Source organism: Balaenoptera physalus (assembly GCF_965194825.1).
Source record: "Balaenoptera physalus genome assembly, chromosome: 3".
NCBI lineage: Eukaryota > Metazoa > Chordata > Mammalia > Artiodactyla > Balaenopteridae > Balaenoptera > Balaenoptera physalus.
Genome location: NC_138890.1, coordinates 69,595,610 through 69,618,216, shown reverse-complemented (window position 1 = coordinate 69,618,216; position 22,607 = coordinate 69,595,610). Strand labels below are relative to the sequence as shown.

General features: G+C 36.9%; 1 protein-coding gene and 1 pseudogene across 2 annotated transcripts in view; one reads left to right on the top strand and one right to left on the bottom strand.

The window, feature by feature from the left end:
• CHSY3 (chondroitin sulfate synthase 3) overlaps positions 1-22,607 on the top strand; it is a 332,684-nt gene that overhangs the window by 159,480 nt on the left and 150,597 nt on the right. The gene's annotated exons all lie outside the window — the stretch shown is intronic.
• LOC309658424 (small ribosomal subunit protein eS4 pseudogene) lies at positions 3,976-4,878 on the bottom strand (annotated as a pseudogene). Its single transcript has one exon. The product of its transcript is annotated as a small ribosomal subunit protein eS4 pseudogene (transcript).

Sequence of the window (22,607 nt, the reverse complement as noted above, 5' to 3'; positions counted from 1 at the left end):
CCACAGGCTGCAGGATTGTAGTTTTTCTTGCTTCTGCTCTCTGCCCTCTGGTGGTTGAGGCTATCTAAGAGGCCTGATGGTAGGCTCTGGTGGTGGGTAGAGCTGACTGTTGCTGTGGCGGTCAGAGCTCAGTAAAACCTTAATCCACTTGACTGTTGATGGGTTGGGCTGGGTTCCCTCCCTGTTGCTGTGGCGGTCAGAGCTCAGTAAAACCTTAATCCACTTGACTGTTGATGGGTGGGGCTGGGTTCCCTCCCTGTTGGTTGTTTTGCCTGAGGCAACCCAACACTGGAGCCTACCCGTGCTCTTTGGTGGGGTTAATGGCAGACTCTGGGAGGGCTCATGGCAAGGAGAACTTCCCAGAACCTCGGCTGCCAGTGTCCTTATCCCCATGGTGAAACAGAGCCACCACTCGCCTCTGCAGGATACCCCCCAACACCAGCAGGTAGGTCTGGTTCAGTCTCCCCCAGGGTCACTGCTCCTTCCCCTGGGTCCCGATGCACACATTACTTTGTGTGTGCCCTCTAAGAGTGGGGTCTCTGTTTCCCCCAGTCCTGTCAAAGTCCTGCAATCAATTCCCACTAGGCTTCAAAGTCTGATTCTCTAGGAATTCCTCCTCCCGTAGCCGGACCCCCAGGTTGGGAAGCCTGACGTGGGGCTCAGAACCTTCACTCCAGTGGGTGGACTTCTGTGGTATAAGTGTTCGCCAGTCTGTGAGTCACCGACCCAGCAGTTATGGGATTTGATTTTACTCTGATTGCGCCCCTCCTACCGTCTCACTGTGGCTTCTCCTCTGTCCTTGGACGTGGGGTATCCTCCTTGGTGAAGTCCAGGTTCTTCCTGTCAATGATTGTCCAGCAGCCAGTTTTGATTCTGGTGCTCTCGCAAGAGGGAGTGAGAGCACGTCCTTCTACTCCGCCATCTTGGTTAATCTCAAATATTTTCTGATTGAATGACTCTTTGAGATAATAAAATTTCGTTCCCTCTCCCAGCTTCTCAATTAGCTATGTAATAAAAATGAGAGTGTTTATATAAAACAGACTTTTTAGTGATAGAAATGTGCATTTAGAAGATTTGAAGCTGTTTCTAGTATATAAGTAGGAGGGAGATCAGAAGGAAACCAGTCTTGAGTAACTAGATGAAGTAATTGTTATTCTTAGGTGGAAATTTGGAATTAATTATGTTCCCCCTCAATCCTTATCTTACATGCAAAAAACTGTGGCAGTCTAAGCATGACCAAAGGTATTATTTCAAAGTGTCATTTAGCTATATGATTATGTTCTGGTGGAACAAACTACAAATTCAATAGAGTATGTGCCAACCTGACGTCTCAAACTCCTTCTTGAGATTTTCCTCACATTCATTGTCATTTTGAAATGGAAACATGTCATGGTATGTGGTGAGGCAGAAGACACTGATGGGTGCCTGTACACAAAGAACCCTACAAAGGGGCTTTTACTTTGGGAGTTACCATAGCTGGGCCGTATTATACCAGTTAAAGTCAACATTAAGTCAGTACGTTGATGAGGAATCTTCTTGGATCAAAATAAACTCACTGAGACTGATGCCAAAATACAGCTTATTAATTAAAAATAATATGTACAATGTTAAGTCCAACATATTTACATCAGTGATCACTACATTCTTTGCCTGTAAGTAATTGTCTGGGATGCTAAATTGTAACAAGAATGTTGCTTGTTGAAACAGAGAATAAAAAGAACCCTTAATAAAGGGGCATTGACGTTGAAGTGACTAGTTCATTCTGTATCCAAGTAGAAAGCTACTAGATATTTTTATGGAGAGCATGAAATATGAAGATGGTAAGTTGTGTGACTCAAGTATTTGATACCATCAGAATCAGACTATGAAACTCTCCTGGATCCATCTATATTTTTAAGGCTATACCTGCCAATTAGACAGATTCTTATAGGGGTATGAAGGACATTCTATTTTCTGGATTTTTTTTTTCATAGCTTCTCATGCCAAGTTTTGTTCTTGTGGCTTTACTTTTCTCTCCTGCTAGCTAAATTGACCATCCTCATGTTCTTGCCATCTTTGCTCTAAGCAGTTTATTAGGTCCCACTTTCTTTGATATGATAATTTAAATGCCAGATTGTGATTGAGATATACACACTACTATATATAAAATAGATAACCTACTGTATAGCACAGGGAACTCTGCTCAATACTCTGTAATGACCTATATGGGAAAAGAATCTAAAAAAGAGTATATGTATATTTATAACTGATTCAGTTAGCTGTGCACCTGAAACTAACACAACATTTAAATCAGCTCTACTCCAATAAAAATTATTTTAAAAAAACTTTAAATGCCATCCATCCTGAGGTTATGAGCCATGTGGCTAGATGGGAAGAAGGTATTCCAGGCCCCGGAAAAAATCAGGGCAAAGGTCCTGGCTTGTGCCTGGATTATTCTGAGAATAAGGAAAAGGTTAGTATGGCTAGTAGGCACTGAGCAAGAAGGAGAAATATAGGAGATGATGTGTTAAAATACCACAGTGGGGCAATGCATGAAGCTGGGAATCCATTAATCCTTGGAGGAGACGATGATGCTTGGATTGGAGTGGCAACAGTACTGGTGGTAAGAAGTCGTTAAATGGTGGATATGTCTTGAAGAGAGTCAACAGGATTTGCTGATGGATTGGATGTGGTGTGTGGGAGAAAGGCAGGAGTCAAAGATGACTCCAAATATTTTGACCTGACCAACTGGAAAGATAGGGTTGCCACTGAGATGAGAAGGACAATGTGGAAAGCAATTTTTTCTCCCATCTTGTTCAGCCATGCAAGTACGGAGTAAGTGCCGCCTGGATGTATTCAGATATGTTTTCCAAAAAAGGAGTAAGTGAATCAAGAGAGTGACAACAGTTGAGGACGTATTTTATTATAACGATTATAGTAATGGACCATGGATTTTAAGCTAAGTAAGGAGGGAAGTGAGGGCATAAGTAAAATGCTAATGGGATCAATCAATTGTTGGTCCTGGAGGTGTTGAATAATTGTGGTGGTACTAAAAGAGTGAGTTGGAATGATAGAAGATGATGGTCATAGAATGGGATAATGGAAAATGAAATTATGGATGGGTTGCATTTATTTGTAATAAGATAGAGCATATGGCTTGGAAGTGAAGGGCTAAGATAAAGTAGTGATAAGATCATTATATTATTAGAGGTGAAGAGGTTAAGGATTTGAGAGGCCAGAGTATTGGGAAGCTGGTTTTAGTGGATGTTGATATTACAAAGAATTATGACAGCATTGAAGATATTTGCAGGAAACCAGGAGCTAAAATTTTCAAGCTTTGAGGGACAGTGGTCCAGATTTGCCATAGCTGACTGTGACAAGGAGGGATAGCAGACATAATTTGATGACAGGACATGCAAAACTGGGTATTTCTGTAGAGGAAAGATGGGGGATATGTATAGTGGTAGTTAAGGCACCTACCAAACTTTTATACTTGGTGGTACTAAGCTTTAAGAGAAAACAGTCACTTCTCAAGAAGGTTCCAGGGAAAGTGGTGCCCTCGTGGGGGAGATGTTAGAGCAAGAAGACGAAAGGAATGGAATGTTTAGGGTAGAAGTTGAGAATATGAATTATGAATGTTGGCATATCTGCTTTTTTGACTCAATTGTGATCTCAGAGATGTAGACTGTATTTTATTCATCGTTGGGTTCCAAGAGCCTATCACAGTAAAGCATGGTTGAATGATTTAATGTTGTATAGGTTCCCCAAAATAATTTAGAACTCTTTAGAGAATAAATCTCAGCCATAGTTTAGGTTTGTGAAAGTTTAATGTTTGTCAGTCTATAAATAACTCTCCCAGTGAATAACTGGGTTCTCAGCTCATAAATGTCCAGGCATTTATTGTGTGTAGCTATTTAATATTTAAGTTGCCAGCACCTCTTCTCACCCCTTCTTCAATGTGGCCTGTTTTCATGTTGAATTTAATTTCATTTGTAATTCTTTTTTTTTTTTAACACTAAAGAGGCTTTTAATTATGTAGTATTATCCATAAGTACAAAGACTTTCCCAATCACGTCACTTAGAGATCATTTTATCCACTGCTCTGTTTGGCTGCCAGTCTCTTGTCTCTCTCCTCAGCAATGGTAAGGCGGATACCCTTTCCACGAGGAAGAGAGATCCATGGTTTGTTGCCTTTGCCAATAATGAAAATGTTGGAGAGCCAGGTGGCAAAGCTATTGCCGTTGGCATCTTTCACATGAACTACATCAAAAGAACCAGGATGTCTTTCCCGGTTAGTGATCACACCAATTCTTCCCAGGTTAGCACCTCCAGTCACCATGCACAGGTTACCAGTGTCAAATTTGTTGAAATCAGTAATCTTGCCAGTCTCCAAATCAATCTGAATGGTGTCATTCACCTTGATGAGGGGATCAGGGTAGCAGATGGTGTGAGCATCATGGGTCACCAGATGAGGGATTCCTTTTGTCCCCACAAAGATCTTTCTCACTTTGCATAACTTGTACTTGGCCTCCTCAGGTGTAATACGATGAACAGCAAAGCGACCCTTGGTGTCATAGATCAGACGAAAATTCTCTCCAGTCTTGTCAATGCTGATGACATCCATAAAACCAGCAGGGTGGGTTATGTCAGTGCGGACCTTGCCATCAATCTTAGTGAAACGCTGCATGCAGATCTTCTTTACTTCATCTCCTGTTAGGGCATATTTAAGTCTGTTCCTTAGGAAAATAATTAGGGGGAGACATTCCCTCAGCTTGTGGGGACCAGTAGATGGATGAGGAGCAAACACACCAGCCAGTTTATCCAGCATCCAATGCTTTGGAGCTGCTACGCGCTTCAGGTGCTTCTTGGGACCATGAGCCATGGCTGCGCGAGGCACGGGAAGAGCTGTAATTAATTCTTTATTGGTTCTCCAGCCAACAACTAATTGTCATTATCGTACACAGAGCACCACGAATTCCTGTTAATTAGCCCTATAATCGCAAGTGAAAGAATTGAATACACTTGAGTTTCCCATGAAAATTAAAAAATAAGATGGAAATCCACTAATTGCCTATTTCACTTTCAGAAGATTTTATAATTACTGGGGAGTCTCTCTGCTGCTTTGAATTGATGCCTCTGACTGTAAATTATGGTCCAGGTGCTCACAGGATGGGCTGTCTTCAGTTGTGCCAATTTCCTGTTTGTTAGTAGTCACCAGGAAAACACTGGGAGAAAAATACTACTCCTCCGAAGCAGGAAAGACTGTGTAACAAAATTTCTACTCCCTTTCCTCCCATAAAAATCTCTGAGTGTGGGGAATTCACTTAACATCCCTGGGTGTGTATTAGGAGGGATATGGCAGGGCAAAAGGGATGCCAAGCACAAAAGTCTGGATGGAAAATAGGAGAAAAGATCACACCGTACTACATTTCTTTAAGAAGAACACAGTCTTGAATAGTATAATTCTATAAAAACATTTTCTAGAAGATTTCATCAGTTATGGTGGTATGTGATGTTTATAGTCAATTTGTAGTCTGCCACTATCAGGGTCTAGCTCAAAGAGCTGATCTTTCACTTTAGGTGAGCTGATAGAGCGTATTAAAATTAACTAACACTATTGACTGGCCAGTCTCTCAATGCCAGGTGCTGTGCTAAGCACTTTCTATGTATTATTTCATTGAGTCTTCACAATAACACTATGAGGCGGGTAATGTTGTTAAATATAATTTACAGTTAAACCAGAATCCAGAAGTAACTTTCCTAAGGTCACAGAGCTAAATAGGCGTCAAAGCCAGCAGAGCAGGCAGACTGACATGAGCGCCCAGGCTGAACTGCCCCCCAAAGACATAGTTCCTTATAAACAATCTGTTCCAGAAGTAAGGCCTACATCAGTGTAATGATTTGCTAAAGCTCTTTCAGGTAGTCTTACGTATATTCATTCCCTGATTTGTTTACTGATCTGAAATATTTTATTGAGTCCTAATTATGTCAGTACCAGAAATGACCTTGGAAATCAAGTAGCCCAACTCTCTTTGCACCCTGCTGTCCTGCTACACTCTTCATGCACACTCAGGGATGTTAAGTGAATCCTCCACCAAGAGTTTTATATCAGGAAAGTGGGTAGAAATCTTGTTACATAGATTTATCAAAGGAATGCACATTGCAACTTAGAGTCTCATTTCCAGTAGGAATTCATTAAAAATACATGATAAATAAGTGTAATTGAGATATTTTAGGTTAATGAAAATGCACAAATGCATAAAACTAGTTACTAGCAAAACCGGAACTGAAACCAGTGCAGTGTAACTCTAAGACAAGGCCTCCAAGAAATCTTTGGTACAAAAATGGAAAAATGAATAATCTGGTTTCTGGTGTTCTCTAACAAAGGTTAGAACAGATACACTTTAAAGAAGTGGCTTCTTGAATTGTCTGTATACATGAAAAAGAATGGTGCCTACAAAATGCACATATTCTTAAGAAGAATTTGAATATATATGTTTAACTGAATCACTTTGCTGTACACCAGAAACTAGCACAACATTGTAAATCAACTATACTTCAATTAAAAAATGCACATATTCTTAAGGCATCTAAATTTCTGTAAACACTGAACAGAACAGCAAATACATACTTATTTTAAAGCAGGCTTTTAAAAAAATCAGGTACAGCTTGATACATATCTGAACAAAACTGAGTTTCTTAATTTTGGGGCCTTACTATGAATTCTACCTTGGATGTAAATTTTTTTTTTTTTCTGTGATTTGTTCTAAATTTTCTTCTTACTCAGTATCAAAGACTCCAGAGCTCCTTATTTTCTGCAGGTCATTTAGACACTTATTTCTCTCAAATACACATAGTCTCTACAGCATGACAAACTGTCCAAGTTAGCATTTTCAACCAACCTAATTCTACTACCTTTCCCCACAAATGATGGTAGTCGGAAGAAGTTGTGTTAAAGATTTGACAGTGTAAAACCCTGGAACTTATTCCCTCATTCATAAAGAGATATTTTCCCTTTTTCCTCCCAAACCTCCCTTCTGCCATCTTCACAGTTTTGTTTTTCTACAGTTATGTATACCTTGGTTTACATTTACCATCTATTTTTCTCTATTACAGTCTGTTGCTAGTCGAAAAGGCTCAAAATGTGGCTTAAATTTACGAGAAAGATCCTTTTTAAATACTTAAATACTATTTAAGTAAAATTTATACAGGGATTTTGTATAGGAATGTTTGATGATTATTTGATGTCATAGTCTAAACTTTTAAGTCTAAAATATTCATAAATGAAAAAAATTCTCTAAATTGACTTTTTTTTAACCTTAAGGTTATAAGTAAAGTAGACTAAGAATTACTTTATTTTTTGTTAAGTTTTTAGAAAAGCAAAGACACTTGGTACCTTGCTTCTTTTTCATATTAGTGCTCTCAGTCCTGTTAACATTTTCATACTTTGTGAACAGCCAGGTTCTTCAAAAGGTAATTGTCAGAACTTGAGAAACATCTTTCCTTTCCATTTTAACCTGGGTATGCTCTCAGTGCAGATGTTTCTCTTCATTAGAATCATATATATAGATGAAGAACATATATATATTAATATTTGCTTTTATTATTTCATTTGGATTATTATTATGCACTCGTCATTTAATGTTAAAAGAAAGGACAGCTATTAAACTAATGAAGCAATTTGAGTTGCCCCTAGAATTGATTATAGTTGATTGGATTATAAAGGTACTTGCTAGTGAAGGCTGAGATATCTGATTTTCAGCCAAAAATTAGTCAAGATAAGGGCACAATGATTGAAAAGCAAAGACTTGGATGAATGAATTCTCCAAATCCAGATTTCCCTGGTTCATCACAGTAAGTTTTCCATTGATTTTGCTGTCTTAAAATCATCAAATTAAAAAATCTTCCAAGTACAAATGTGCAATTAACTACAGAAGTCATCGTGCAGTTTTGAAGTTATTAAATGAAGTTGATTTTATCAAAAGTTGAAACTGGATAATTTTAAGGTCAGTATTCGGTTATTTGGTGAAAGGCTCTACTCCTGACTTATTACAGTTTTATAAAAATAAATTCAACTCTTACTACTTTGGTGAAATATAGATCTTCAATACTCTTGAAGTATTAATAAAAGTAAGATAAAACTCAGTGGTGTTAAAGCTGCCTTTAGCAACCAAAATAAAACTGGGTAGGAATAAGAACAGTTCAGATGTTGACTCCTTTCAAACTCAGATCTGTTTTATTTGTGCTTTGGTAAAGATTGGAAATCACTTTTATATGATTCTGTTTTATTTGCAGTGGGAAGGGTTTGGAGGTTTCATAGACGTGTTAAATGTTAATATGTTCATATATCTATATGTCTGTGCCTTTTAACTATCTATCTATCTATATATATTTTTTCAAGATGATACCAGCTTAACCATGTGGAATCCAATCTGATGCCCAACACTGACAATAAATTAATGCAATGTTCTCTTGGTAATAGCACTGTTGAAATACAGAGGGCCTCATAAGCACGTTATTGTTTTTAAACTAATTGGAGAATCAGTAAAGGCCCAGTTTTATTACTATACCAGAAGTAGCACTTTTTAAGTAAAATATTAACTAATTCTTTGTGGCGTAGTCTTTTAAATTTAGATGTCTGCATGGAAATGAATGAAGGTTTCCATTCAAAATTAATTTTCCAACCTGATATTTTCATATTGTCAGAATAGGAATTGTGCCCATCCTCTGTACAGTTTGAACAGTATAAATAAATGAGTGAAAACATCCACCATGTCTGTGTGAGAAAACTAAGCAGTTTTATTTCACCTCATAGCACAGGACAAAATATAGCTGAGTAGAAAAATAGCACCATTGGCAAAATTGTATTGAAATCAACTGAAATAGTGTTCCCCACAATTTTCATGATAGAGAATATATTGTATATAGTTTTCAAAGCACATTCACATTTATTTCTCATGTTATTCCCATAGCAGACTTCACAAATAGGAGAAATGAGATACTGAGATTTGAAGTGACAAACCCAAGTTCGCAGAACTACTACGTAAAGAGCCATATTCTCCAAATGGAGATTAGACTTATTTAGTTCACCTGACTTTTTGTTGCCTTGTCTGTGTTCCAGTAAAATGATATCACATTGGACAATCTAACAGCTCACTTACGGCTGCTATGCAGCTATCGATGGTATAAGGTTTAGCTCTTAGTGTTCTGCTTACTGAAAGCTATGGTACACATTTCTAAAAGACACAGCAACACAGTTGAATAAAGCTGTAACAACACAGGGAAATAAGAGGATAGACTTGGATATAATTTATCTGGATATAAAGTAGCTCTCTTAAAATCTAGGAATTGCTGAAAATAAAATCTCGATATAATATGGAATTGCTACATAATCCCCCCAATAATGTATATAAAAGATCCAACTGCATATGTATGAGAAATATTTGGAATACTCCTATTTATTGGTCCTGAAAATAGGAAACAGTTTGCCCTAGTAAATGCTCTTGGGAGAAGAAATAGTTTATTAAAGATTATGAGACTTCGTTCTGTTGATTTTTACGTTAAGCTAGTAGTGTCATAAATGTGAGTACTGCTACACAAAAATATCATTACTACGTTTAGAATTTAATAGTTTTTTAATGCAATTAAAAGCTTTGCTTTTATACTAAATAAAAAGCTGAATTTCTGAGAGCAACCAATTAGAGTTAAATAAACAAATACATAATAATAATAATAATAAAAGAGAAGTCAGAAGGTGGGAATCGCTTATCAAGCTTTTTGACTTAATAGTCACATAACTTAGGACAGGTTACCCTGAGCTTCAATTTCAGCATTTGTAAATGAGAAAAGAATTCCTTTCTCACTGGAATGTGGTCAGAATGAAATAGAAAAAGGGCTATGAGACCATTAACTCTCATGTACATTGAAGTGCTATACCGTTTGTTTTAAAACAACTGCTGCTGTTTTTCAACAACAGCAAAATGATATTATGGTACACACACCTTAAATGGGCATAAAATAATGCAGGCCCAGTGATACATCCAACTCATTATACTCTCCTTGCTTTACAGGAAATATTCAAACCCTTTCCTTTTTGGTATAATTAAAATTACCCAAAAATTTTTTTGTAAAACAATTAAAAACCTAAAATTACTACTACTATGTAGTAGTCTTCCCTCTGTGGAAAAATATTCCTTTTTTATTTTTAACATCTTTATTGAGGTATAATTGCTTTACACTGTTGTGTTAGTTGCTGCTGTATAACAAAGTGAATCAGCTATACGTATACATATATCCCCATATCTCCTCCCTCTTGCATCTCCCTCCTACCCTCCCTATCCCACCCCTCTAGGTGGTAACAAAGCCACCTAGCTGGTCTCCCTGTGCTATGTGGCTGCTTCCCACTAGCTATTTTATATTTGATAGTGTATATATGTCCATGCCACTCTCTCACTTCGTCCCAGCTTACCCTTCCCCCTCCCTGTGTCATCAAGTCCATTCTCCACGTCTGCATCTTTATTCCTGTCCTGCCCCTAGGTTCTTCAGAACCATTTTTTTTTCTAGATTCCATATATATGTGTTAGCATACGGTATTTATTTTTCTCTTTCTGACTTACTTCACTCTGTATGACAGACTCTAGGTCCATCCACCTCACTACAAATAACTCAATTTCATTTCTTTTTATGGCTGAGTAATATTCCATTGTATATATGTGCCACATCTTCTTTATCCATTCATCTGTCAAAGGACACTAAGGTTGCTTCCATGTCCTGGCTATTATAAATAGAGCTGCAGTGAACATTGTGGTACATGACTCTTTTTGAATTATGGTTTTCTTAGGGTATATGCCCAGTAGTGGGATTACTGGGTCGTATGGTAGTTCTGTTTTTAGTTTTTTAAGGAACCTCCATACTGTTCTCCATAGTGGCTGTATCAATTTACATCCCACCAACAGTGCAAGAGGGTTCCCTTTTCTCCACACCCTCTCCAGCATTTATTGTCTGTAGATTTTTTGATGATGGCCATTCTGAGTGGTGGGAGGTGATACCTCATTGTAGTTTTGATTTGCATTTCTCTAATGATTAGTGATGTTGAGCATCCTTTCATGTGTTTGTTGGCAATCCATATATCTTCTTTGGAGAAATGTCTAGGTCTTCTGCCCATTTTCGGATTGGGTTGTTTGTTTTTTTGATATTGAGCTGCATGAGCTGCTTGTAAATTTTGGAGATTAATACTTTCTCAGTTACTTCATTGGCAAATATTTTCTCCCGTTCTAAGGGTTGTCTTTTCGTCTTGTTTATGGTTTCCTTTGCTGTGCAAAAGCTTTTAAGTTTCATTAGGTCCCATTTGTTTATTTTTGTTTTTATTTCCATTTCTCTAGGAGGTGGGTCAAAAAGGATCTTGCTGTGATGTATGTCATAGAGTGTTCTGCCTATGTTTTCCTCTAAGAGTTTGATGGTGTCTGGCCTTACACTTAGGTCTTTAATCCATTTTGAGTTTATTTTTGTGTATGGTGTTAGGGAGTGTTCTAATTTCATTCTTTTTCGTGTAGCTGTCCAGTTTTCCCAGCACCACTTATTGAAGAGGCTGTCTTTTCTCCATTGTATATTCTTGCCTCCTTTATTAAAGATAAGGTGACCATATGTGCGTGGGTTTATCTCTGGGCTTTCTATCCTGTTCCATTCATCTATATTTCTGTTTTTGTGCCAGTACCATACTGTCTTGATTACTGTAGCTTTGTAGTATAGTCTGAAATCAGGGCGCCTGATTCCTCCAGCTCCATTTTTCTTTCTCAAGATGGCTTTGGATATTCGGGGTCTTTTGTGTTTCTATACAAATTGTGAAATTTTTTGTTCTAGTTCTGTGAAAACTGCCATTGGTAGTTTGATACGGGTTGCATTGATTCTGTAGACTGCTTTGGGTAGTATAGTCATTTTCACAATGTTGATTCTTCCAATCCAAGAACATGGTATATCTCTCCATCTGTTTGTATCATCTTTAATTTCTTTCATCAGTGTCTTATAGTTTTCTGCATACAGGTCTTTTGTCTCCTTTGGCAGGTTTATTCCTAGGTATTTGATTCTTTTTGTTGCAATGGTAAATGGGAGTGTTTCATTAATTTCTCTTTCAGATTTTTCATTGATAGTGTATAGGAATGCAAGAGATTTCTGTGCATTAATTTTGTATCCTGCTACTTTACCAAATTCATTGATTATCTCTAGTAGTTTTCTGGTAGCATCTTTAGGATTCTCTATGTATAGTATCATGTCATCTGCAAACAGTGACAGTTTTACGTCTACTTTTCCGATTTGGATTCCTTTTATTTCTTTTTTGTCTCTGATTGCTGTCACTAAAACTTCCAAATCTATGTTGAATAATAGTGGTGAGAGTGGGCAACCTTGTCTAGTTCCTGATCTTAGTGGAAATGGTTTCAGTTTTTCACCATTGAGAATGATGTTGGCTGTGGGTTTGTCATATATGGCCTTTATTATGTTAAGGTAAGTTCCCTCTATGCCTACTTTCTGGAGAGTTTTTATCATAAATGGGTGTTGAATTTTGTCAAAAGCTTTTTCTGCATCTATTGAGATGATCATTTGGTTTTTATCCTTCAATTTGTTAATATGGTGTATCACATTGATTGATTTGCATATATTGAAGAATCCTTGCATTTCCTGGGATAAACCCCACTTGATCATAGTGTATGATCCTTTTAATGTGCTGTTGGGATTCTGTTTGCTAGTATTTTGTTGAGGATTTTTGCATCTATGTTCATCAGTGATATTGGCCTGTAGTTTTCTTTCTTTGTGACATCTTTTTCTGGTTTTGGTATCAGGGTGATGGTGGCCTCGTAGAATGAGTTTGGGAGTGTTCCCCCCTCTGCTATATTTTGGAAGAGTTTGAGAAAGATAGGTGTTAGCTCTTCTCTAAATGTTTGATAGAATTCGCCTGTGAAGCCATCTGGTCCTGGGCTTTTGTTTGTTGGAAGATTTTTAATCACAGTCTCAATTTCAGTGTTTGTGATTGGTCTGTTTATATGTTCTATTTCTTCCTGGTTCAGTCTCGGAAGGTTGTGCATTTCTAAGAATTTGTCCATTTCTTCCAGGTTGTCCATTTTATTGGCATATAGTTGCTTGTAGTAATCTGTCACGATCCTTTGTATTTCTGCAGTGTCAGTTGTTACTTCTCCGTTTTCATTTCTAATTCTATTGATTTGAATCTTTTCCCTTTTTTTCTTGATGAGTCTGGCTAATGGTTTATCAATTTTCTTTATCTTCTCAAAGAACCAGCGTTTAGTTTTATTGATCTTTGGTATCGTTTCCTTCATTTCTTTTTCATTTATTTCTCATCTGATCTTTATTTCTTACCTTCTGCTAACTTTGGGTTTTTTTTGTTCTTCTTTCTCTAATTGATTTAGGTGTGACCTTAGGTTGTTTATTTGAGATTTTTCCTGTTTCCTGAGGTAAGATTGTATTGCTATAAACTTCCGTGTTAGAACTGCTTTTGCTGCACCCCATAGGTTTTGGGTCTTCGTGTTTTCATTGTCATTTGTTTCTAGGTATTTTTTGATTTCCTGTTTGATTTCTTCAGTGATCTCTTAGTTATTTAGTAGTGTATTGTTTAGCCTCCATGTGTTTGTATTTTTTACAGATTTTTTCCTGTAATTGGTATCTAGTATCATAGCGTTGTGATCAGAAAAGTTACTTGATACGATTTCAATTTTCTTAAATTTACCAAGGCTTGATCTGTGACCCAAGATATGATCTATCCTGGAAAACTTTCCGTGAGCACTTGAGAAGAAAGTGTATTCTGTTGTTTTTGGATGGAATGTCCTGTAAATATCAGTGAAGTTCATCTTGTTTAATGTATCATTTAAAGTTTGTGTTTCCTTATTTATTTTCATTTTAGATGATCTGTCCATTGGTGAAAGTGGAGTGTTAAAGTCCCCTACTATGATGTGTTACTGTCGATTTCCCCTTTTATGGCTGTTAGCATTTGCCTTATGTATTGAGGTGCTCCTATCTTGGGTGCATAAATATTTACAATTGTTATATCTTCTTCTTGGACTGATCCCTTGATCATTATGTAGTGTCCTTCTTTGTCTCTTGTAATAGTCTTTGTTTTAAAGTCTATTTTGTCTGATATGAGAATTGCTACTCCAGCTTTCTTTTGATTTCCATTTTCATGGAATACCTTTTTCCATCCCCTCACTTTCAGTCTGTATGTGTCTCTAGGTCTGAAGTGGGTCTCTTGTAGACAGCATATATATGGGTCTTGTTTTTGTATCCATTCAGCCAGTCTGTGTCTTTTGGTGGGAGCATTTAATCCATTTATATTTAAGGTAGTTATCCATATGTATGTTCCTATTACCATTTTCTCAATTGTTTTGGGTTTGTTATTGTAGGTCTTTTCCTTCTCTTCTGTTTCCTGCCTAGAGAAGTTCCTTTAGCATTTGTTGTAAAGCTGGTTTGGTGGTGCTGAATTCTCTTAGCTTTTGCTTGTCTGTAAAGGTTTTAATTTCTCCACCAAATCTGAATGAGATTCTTGTTGGGTAGAGTAATCTTGGTTGTAGGTTCTTCCCTCTCATTACTTTAAATATGTCCTGCCCCTCCCTTCTGGCTTGCAGAATTTCTGCTGAAAGAGCAGCTGTTAACCTTATGGGGATTCCCTTGTATATTATTTATTGTTTTTCCTTTGCTGCTTTTAATATCTTTTCTTTGTATTTAATTTTTGATAGTTTGATTAATACGTGTCTTGGCGTGTTTCTCCTTGGATTTATCCTGTATGGGACTCTCTGCGCTTCCTGGACTTGACTATTTCCTTTCCCACATTTGGGAAGTTTTCAACTATAATCTCTTCAAATATTTTCTCAGTCCCTTTCATTTTCTCTTCTTCTTCTGGGACCCCTATAATTCGAATATTGGTGTGGTTAATGTTGTCCCAGTGGTCTCTAAGACTGTCCTCAATTCTTTTCATTCTTTTTTGTTTATTCTGCTCTGCGGTAGTTATTTCCACTATTTTATCTTCCAGGTCACTTTTCTGTTCTTCTGCCTCAGTTATTCTGCTATTGATTCCTTCTAGAGAATTTTTAATTTCATGTATTGTGTTGTTCATCATTGTTTATTTGCTCTTTAGTTCTTCTAGGTCCTTGTTAAATGTTTCTTGTATTTTCTCCTTTCTGTTTCCAAGATTTTGGATCATCTTTACTATCATTACTCTGAATTCTTTTTCAGGTAGACTGCCTCTTTCCTCTTCATTTGTCTGGTCTGGTTGGTTTTTACCTTGCTCCTTCATCTGCTGCATATTTCTCTGTCTTCCCATTTTGCTTAACGTACTGTGTTTGGGGTCTCCTTTTTGCTGGCTGCAGGTTCATAGTTCCCATTGTTTTTGGTGTCTGCCTTCAGTGGGTAAGGTTGGTTCAGTGGCTTGTGTAAGCTTCCTGGTGGAGGGGACTGGTGCCTGTGTTCTGGTGGATGAGGCTGGATCTTGTCTTTCTGGTGGGCAGGACCGTGTCTGGTGGTGTGTTTTGGGGTGTTTGTGAACTTATGATTTTAGGCAGCCTCTCTGGTAATGGATGGTTTTGTGTTACTGTCTTGCTAGTTGTTTGGCATTCACCAATGGAGCTTGCTGGCCGTTGGGTGCAGCTGGGTCTTTTTGAATATACCAAAGTGCCTCTCTGTTCTTTTTCTCTTGATTTTATTTAGGTTCTCCAGGCAGACTTGTTTCCTTTCCCCATTCATTCAAGCTTTTATTATTCAAGTGTCTGTTGTATAGAGAAGACATTTTGCTATGCATCATGAAGAATACAGTGACAAAACATGTATAAATCTTGACCTCAAATTGCTGAGCATCTAGTAGGGTAAAGTAAATCACTTGAAGATATATATTAAAATACAAATCAAAGAAGACAACAGTGCCTTGGAGGAAATGGAACAGTGCTTGCTGTGTCATGTCTGAGGAGGAGAGGTTAGTGTCAGTAGCATAAGATTAAATTCCACCTGTGCCACCTGAGGTCCTTTTCATCTAGGCCAGTAAAATTTATTCATATTATTTGTAATAGTTTCTGTTGCTATCCTAGTACCTCAAATTCAATGATATACAACCTGAATTTATCATGGTTTCCGAAAATACTATTTTTGTTTAACCTGATTTTCCTAGTTGTTTCGAGGGTGTAACCCTCATTTCAGCTGCGGAGGCTTGAAGTCTTTGTAATCTTTAACCCTTCCCCATTCATCCAGGCTCTGTAAGACAGGATCCATGTCCTTTGAAACTATGCTTTTTCTGCTTATTGCCTTCCCAGTTCCAGCCTTGCTTTGAACTAACCATCCCCACTTTGTGAACACACCTTATGCCGTTGCTCTTTGGCACCCTTGCATATCTGTTTTCCTCCACTTGGAATGCCCTTCCTCTACAGTTATTTACTAAAGGCTATAAACAGCTGACTCAGATGCAACCTTTTCCATGAACCTTTCCTCTCTTCTTTTCTTACCATGTACTTTGCACCTGGTTTCAGGACATCCTGCCCTCCCACCTAAAAGTGAATCTCATTTTTCAAAAGGTGATGGACCTCAGTTTCTACCTCTTTTGTGGCTCCATCCCATGCTACATCGCATTGTAATTATTTGAGAACATTCTTTATTCCTTAACTAGTTTATAAGGGCCTAAAGGAGAAGGACTGTTTCTTTTCACTTTGGTATCCTGAGTCCTGAGGAGTAGGATAGTAATAAATATTTGTGCATGAATGAATGAATGAATATATGAACTCATAACTGTACATAATTTCAGACTTAAATGATATAATAACATTTCTTGAGATTAATATTTTTGGAAATATTCCTACATACACATTTTCCAAGTTCTGTAAAAGAAAAAAATATATATATTTAGATACATATAGAGTTTACTTTTCTTGAAATTTACTCTCAGTATGAAAATAAGCACATCTTCTTGCTAAGGATACTACGTGTTACTCCTACTAGGAGTAACATTTAGGGTGGGGGAGTCAATGGTCTTTCCTTGTAGTCAAAGATTTTCGACTAGGAAAATAGTGACAAAAATAGTTGGAAGAGACACACAAATAGTGCCCACATGCGAATGGAAGAAACTTATGGCCTGCTTCACAAAATATTCAAAATTCCACCGCCACATCCTCATTGATTCTGGAATTTGTTTTAATTTCAGCCAAATATACAGTAGAAAAGTATACTGGCAACAACTCCCCCTCCTCCTAATTTGAAGGAGCTAGATACCATAACGTGGCTAGAGTGTGGCACAAGCCAAGATAGGAATTTTTAAAAAGGTCAGTCGAATAAACATGGGACATTCTCATTGTGGAGATGTTGGTCCAGCAACATCTGTATATGCCATATTCAAAGATATATAAAGCAGAATTAATAATCTCCACTATTCAGCACCGTATGTTTAGTTCAGAGAGGTAGGCAAGAGGAGGAGTTGGAAAATTCTTACTGCATATTATACTTTGCAAACAAGTAGGTATTCTATACTGATAAATGGAAATTTGAGATTATTAGAGAAATCTGAATATCAACAGGGATAATTCAGAAGTACCTATATTACCCAGTAACAGATCCTGTAGCCCTGAAATACATGATGTCTAATTATTGTCTAACTTTTAAATTAACCTACTACTAGTTTTAACATACATATGGCATATGCATGTATGTATGTATGTGTATATATATATCCTTTTTTACCTAGAATTTATATTGAAGAAAAATTTTTATGTTTTATTGTATATACCAAATAGAAACCTCCTAGTAAGACTATTTCTAAGAAGCATTAAAAATAAATGTGTAGTCATAACAGCTAATATCTCTTGAGCACTGAATATTTGCCAGTCACCTTGCTAAGTAATGTATGTGCCTTTTCTCTGTTTAACTGCATGACAGCACTGTGAAGTATTATTTCCATTGTATAGATGAGGAAACTGAGATTTAAAGAGCTTAAATAACTCATCCAAGGTGAAACAACTTATAAGTGGTTGCAATAGGATTTTAAATCAGGCTGACTCTGGATCCCAAATACACCACGTTGGGGGCCATCCATAGAACATTACCTGCTGTATCTGTGTCGCCTGGGTCATAAATGCCTCCTTGCCAGCTTCAGAAACACCAAATATCATTTCACATGCTCATGATGCCGTGTTGCTCTTACTTTGTGGGCCTACCCATTGATTCAGGAAGATGATAGTAAGCACTTGCCTATAGAGCTGCCACATAAAGAAACACATGTGGGCCCTGCAAAGCTGCCCCACCTAAATGATGTGATCACTGGGATTACAAAGGCATTCGTTTCTGAGATCATTTTTTGAGGTTTTTAAAATTTAGTTCACACATCAGTCTTGTCACCAGTGGGAGTTGACACTTCAACTTTTTATCTGATGTTCAAAAACCATAGATATTATTTGCACTTATTGCTCTAATCAGTCATCGCTAAGACTGCTCTCCCAGTTACTATTATAGGAATGATATTAAAAATGACTTGGATATAGGATACAAAGCTGGTTCTTAAAAAACACAAAATACAAAACCCCAGAGTAAATTCCTGTTGACTTCATCAGAGCATCCTGATTGTTTTTGTTCAGTGCTTGAACCTTTGCCTGGGCCCTGCTGGGATCTAGAGGAGATGGAGGAAGACAGGTAGCTGTCTGGAAAAGAGCCCTGCCCGCCTGGGAAGCCTTGGGGAGGCTGTGTAGAGCAGTGGAGGATAAGACGGAGCTTCTGGTACCTGACCCCAGCCCTGTCTCTCATGCCCAGCCTCCTTCTAATCACCCGCCCCTCTGGGTTCACTTGGTGCAATGTGCTATAGACATCAAAGCAAGACATTAAGTACCGAGATTCCTTTTCCTCCAAAGGTTATTCTGAGGATTGATGATATTGCATTTGTGAAAGATTCCAGCAAACATCAAATGAAAAGCGCTGCCTGCATATCAAGGGCCGCTGTATTTGAAGCAAAACAACATTCTTTTCTGCTTTTTTCTCTTCTCTGCCTCTGAAACCCATGATGATATTCATCCTTCCATTTTCCCAGCCTGGATATAGATTGTAGAGAGGACAAATTCCAAAGCTGAAGCCAGAGCTGCTTTCCATAGACATTTAAGTCTGACTTGTACTGCTGTCATCTCTTCTAAGAAGAGCATTTCCTTTCAATTATATTTTATGCACCTGTAGATGTACTTAAATAAATGGAAGTTTCTTTTTAAAAAGATTTGAAGCCAGATCTCACAAGGAAGACTTTTTCTGGCTGTGGTAATTTTTTTTGACATTGGGATGCATTTCAGGCTGTATGTATATGGAAAACAGAATGTTGTCATGTTAGGTTTAAAAACAAATATTTTTGCTACATACATTTATGATTTCAATGATTGTTGTCATGTGTAGAATGAAGTCCTTCTCTAGGTTTAAAGAAAATGGTTTTGAGAGAGAGAGAAGATCACAGTTAAGAACACAGATACAAATCTTACAGACTTGGGTTCAAATACTGCATCTGACACTAGCGGCCTGACTCAGGCAAACAGCTCAATCTTTTTATATCTTTGTTCTTTTTTCTATGAAAGTAGAATAATAATCATACTTGTTACACAGAGATGTTATGAAGAAACCATATATTCATCTGAAATACTTGGTATAAGTTTTAAATGAACAGTCACTACTGATGATGCTTATGTGCTTTTTATATTGGAAGCAAAGTTTGTGCATACAACACCAGTATGAGAATTGGAAGGCTAACATTTCTCTCACTCGCTTTCTTCTAATGATCCAAGTGGTATTATGAAGCCATTAAATTTTTCTGTTGTTCATTTTCTGACAAGCTCATAGTTGGCCATACTCAGGGAAATATTTTTAGCTCTAAAGAAATACACCTGCACATTTTTATACATACACATGTACTTAAGCATATACATAAAATTTCTATATATACATCTATCTGTCTATCTATCTATCTACCTATCAATTGATCATGAGACTGGTTCTATAAGCCACAAAGAAGTCAATCTATTTAATGGCTCTGTGGCCAAGGTGAGTCGATTGGCCCTCAGTTTATTCATCTATAAATGGAAGGTTTTAAGTGGATGAACTCCCTACTTTAAAATTTTTTAATTTATCCTTTCTTTTTATCTCCAACTATAGTTATATATAATATAATATAATATAGTTATATAAGTCACTTAACCAAGGAAGACTTTCCTTACCCTCTAACTAGGTCAAACCTCCATTATACACTTCCATTGCACTGTGTACCCATCCCTCTGTGTGACCAAACTCTGTAATTTTTATTTTTTGGATAGAACATAATATTTATTACCAATTTTTTAATAGCATCTCTTATTTAAAAAACATTTTTATTGAAATGTAGTTGATTTATAGTATTATATTAGTTTTAGGTGTACAGCATAGTGATTCAGTATTTTTATAGATTATACTGTTTAGTTATTTTAAAATAATGGCTATATTAACCCTGTTCTATACAATATATCCTTGTTGTTTATCTATTTTATATATTTTATACATAATAGTTTGTATCTCTTAATCCCATGCCCCTATGTTGCCCCTTCCCCTTTCCTCTCCCTACCAGTATCCACTAATTTGTTTTCTATATCTGTGAGTCTGTTTCTGTTTTGTTATATACATTCATTTGTTTTATTTTTCAGGTTCCACATATTAGTGATAACATATGGTGTTTATCTTCCTCTGACTGACTTATTTCACAAAGCATAATACATTCTATGTCCATTCATGTTGTTGCAAATGGCACAATTTCATTCTTTTTTTTATGGCTGGGCAATATTCCATTGTATTATATATACCAGATCTTCTTTATCCATTCATCTGTTGATGGACATTTCGGTTGCTTCTGTTTCTTAGCTATTGTAAATAATGCTCCTGTGAACATTGGGGTTCATGTATCATTTCAAATTTGTGTTTTCATTTTGTCCAGATATATACCCAAGAGTAGAAATGCTGGATCATATAGTAGTTCTATTTTTAGTTTTCTGAGGCACCTCCATGCTGTTTTCCATAGTGGCTGCACCAATTTACATTCCCACCAACAGTATTCAAGGGTTCCCTTTTCTCCATCTCCTCGCCAACATTGGTTATTTGTGGACTTTTTGATGATAGCCATTCTGACAGGTGTAAGGTGATCTCTTATTGTGGCTTTGATTTGCATTTCTCTAATAATTAGCAATGTTGAACATCTTTTCATGTGCCCGTTAGCCACCTGTATGTCTTCTTTGTAAAAATGTCTATTCAGGTCTTCTGCCCATTTTTTAATCGGGTTGTTTATTTGATATTGAGTTGTATGAGCTATATATTTATTTTGATATTAACCCCTTATCATTCATATCATTTGCAAGTATTTTCTCTCATGACATATGTTGTCTTTTCATTTTGTCATTGGTTTCCTTTGCTGTGCAAAAACTTTTAAGTTTAATCAGGTCCCATTTGTTTATTTTTGCTTTTATTTCTTTTGCCTTAGGAGACAGATCCCAAAAAATATTGCTGCAATTTATATCAAAGAGTGTTCTTCCTACATTCCCTTCTAGGAGTTTTACAGTTTCTGATCCTACATTTAGGTCTTTAATCTATTTTTAGTTTATTTTTGTGTTTGGTGTTAGAGAATGTTCTAATTTCATTCTTTTACATGCAGCTATCCAGTTTTCCCAGCACCACTTATTGAATAGACTGTCTTTTCTCCATCATATATTCTTGCCTCCTTTGTAGTACATTAATTGACTGTGGGTGTGTGAGTTTATTTCTGGGCTCTCTATCCTGTCTTATTCATCTAATGTGTCTGTTTTTGTGCCAATACCATGCTGTTTTGATTACTGTAGCTTTGTAGTATAGTCTGAAGCCAGAGAGCATTATACCTCCAGCTTTGTTCTTTTTTCTCCAGATTACTTTGGCAATTTGGGGTCTTTTATGGAAAGTCTGTTATTTTTGTAATATCTATTCTGCCCATCACCAGAAGTGCCTGAACATAGTAGGCACTCTGTCCATATTGATTGTAGGACTGTTTTATAGCTGGGCTGATTTCTTTGCATTGCTAATTGAAGCCCACTAGAATCTTCCTTCTCACAGTTTATTTCTGTAAGCAGGGCACTTTGTAATGAGCTTATTATTTTGTTTATAGTGTGTGGCTGTATTCGGGTAAAATCTGGGAATGTAAACAAAATTTTAACAATTTTTTAATGTAATCCTTGGAAAATAATCAAAACCAAAAGTCAGTGTGTGCTGAGCCGAACAGATTGGCTTCTCGTTAAAAATGACCATCTGTATTGTTTCATTCCGTTAATGCCTGAAAATTATGGGTAGTACCCAAGTAGAAAAGAACTTAGTGGGTCCAAGATGCTTCATTTACTGTGTGATCTCGGTGAGTCTTTTAGAGTCTCTAAACCCCTTTTTCTGAATTAAAGATTATATATCCCACAGGCATGGTGTGAGGATTAAATTAGATATGTTGTGTAATATCTCACAACAGCACTTTGCACCCAACCTATATTCTTTTCCTCCCTTTTGAAATAGTTGCCACAAAAATTTAACAGGGGAATTAAGGAAAACAATCCCAAGTTATTGCTTAAACTAGAGATTCTCTCTACCTATGTGTTTTT